The sequence below is a fragment of the Mandrillus leucophaeus genome, unplaced genomic scaffold (genome assembly GCF_000951045.1).
Source record: "Mandrillus leucophaeus isolate KB7577 unplaced genomic scaffold, Mleu.le_1.0 Scaffold1873, whole genome shotgun sequence".
Lineage (NCBI taxonomy): Eukaryota > Metazoa > Chordata > Mammalia > Primates > Cercopithecidae > Mandrillus > Mandrillus leucophaeus.
Genome location: NW_012101891.1, coordinates 15,657 through 17,997, shown reverse-complemented (window position 1 = coordinate 17,997; position 2,341 = coordinate 15,657).

Below are 2,341 nucleotides of genomic sequence, written 5' to 3'. Positions count from 1 at the left end.
CAGAAATACAGTCACAAGCCTGCAGCCAACTGACTGTGACCAACTAGACAAAAAGCATATCCTGGGAAAAGGTCACCTTGTTCAATCAATTGTGCAGGAAAAACTGAAAGGCTATTTGCAGAAGAATAAAACTGGATCCATATCTCTCACTATGTACAGAAGTTAAGCCAAAACGTATAAATACTTAACTGGGACACCTGAGAGTCGACGGTTGTAGATGAAATCCCAGGAAATGTTTTCCTGGACATTGTCCTAGGCAAAGAATTCATGACTATGACCTTAAAAGTATACAGTACTAAACCAAAAGAGACAGTTTAGACTTAATACAAATAAGCAAAGAATGTGCTCAGCAAAAATAAAAAAATCAATAAAGTTAACAGAAAACCTACAGAATGATGAAAAAATTTGTAAACACTACGTCTGACAAAGAACTAATATTCGGAATGTGCAAGAAACAAATACAACACAAGAAAACACAAATAACCTCATTTAAAAGTGAGCAAATAACAGACATTTATTTTTCAAAACAGGACATAAAAATCATCAACCAGCATATGAAAAATAATCAATGGCATTAATCATCACAGAAATGCAATTTAAAGTCACAATGAGAAACCATATTAAACCAGTCAGACTAGCTATTATTATAAAGTTAAAAATAAAAACTAAACTGAACATAAACAGATGTTTGTGAGGATACAGAGAAACAGTAGTGCATATACGCTGTTGGAGACAATGTAAATTAGTACAAGCTATATGGAAAACAGTATGGAAACTTCTCAAGGAACTAATAATCGAACTAATATTTGATTCCACAACCCCACTACTTGGTATCGGCTCAAAGGAAAATAAATTTTATATTAGACAGACGCCTGCATTTATGTTTCCTGTTGCGTTATTCACAGTAGCACATATATGGTACCAAACTTAGTGTCTATTTATTGTGATTAGATATAGAAAACATGTTGTATATGTATATGTGCATATATATACAAACTTACACACCCTCGCAAATACACTATATATATTTGTGAATATATATGTACACACATTTAATTACTACTCAATAAAAAATGAAATTATGTATTTTACAGTAGCTTGGATGAAACTTTAGACCACCGTCTTAAGTCAAATAACTCAGAAAAGTTGAATACCACATGTTCTCACTTATGTAAATAAGAACTAAATAATATGTATGCATGAATATAGAGTGTGGAATAATAAATATTGGAGACTTGGTGGTCTGGAGGGTGGGAGCAGCGTGTGGGATGAGAAAATACTTAATGAGTACAACATACACCATCCAGATGATGACTCCCCTTAAAGCCCTGACTTCATCACTAAACAATATATCCATGTAACAAAATTGCACTTTCTCCCATGAATTTATACAAATAAAAAGATAAGTGGATGTATATTCCAAGTTATAATTAACCCATATTAGAATGTCTTACACATACAGCATTACAACTTCTTTATTTGGAGTGTTCTACTTTTTTTCACTTAGAAGAGAAAGGCAATCTCAATTCTCAGGGTAAACACACTTTGGAGAAGCTGTTGTGCGGTAGAGGAGGGCAGCTGTCCCATCAGCAACAAGAGGCTTTGTGCCTCAATGCTAATGAATTCAGGTTTATTCTTCCTCCTCCTTGTCCTCTGCATGTGGTAAATCTAGTTAAGAAATCACGGAAGCTCCCTTATCTGACGCCAGTGTGAGGTTTAAATCATGCAAGCCCCTTCTCCTGAGTAGAAACACGCCCCCTGACCCCACCACCAAATCATTAGAAAGCGCTGAGCCAGCCTCCTTTCCTGCTCTAATGAGGAAATTCCAGTTTGTAATTTCTTGAGAAGCCTGTGCTGCTTTCAGCAGACACCCCAAAAATAGTTAATAAAACTTTTTATAGTCACCTGGGGTGTGAGTGTGGAACCATCAGACTCGACATCCACACTAAACATTGGTGGGGTCTCTCTTCCTTTGCCAGGGATCACCTACAATTGGAACTGTGGGCTTGGAGTCCTGACAGTGACCACCACGCGGCCTTTCTTCTCTTGCACTGGATGCTAACTCCCTCTGCCCCCATGCCCCGCATGCACATTATCCTGCCTGCTGCTGGTTGACTGGCCCTTGGAGTTCTGTTGAGCTGGGCTGCAATGCTGAGTTAAACAGAGCATCTTTACAGATTTAACTGATTAACTTCAGAAGCACTGATAGCTTATTGATGTTGCGAAACAGAAGTAAATGACTGCAGGTGACTCTGCCTTTGGTGCATGTGAGAAAGTTTTTCTCTTGTTATGACAAATGCTTCTTCTTCAGAGACTTCATAGGAAGAGCAGGATAAAGAAT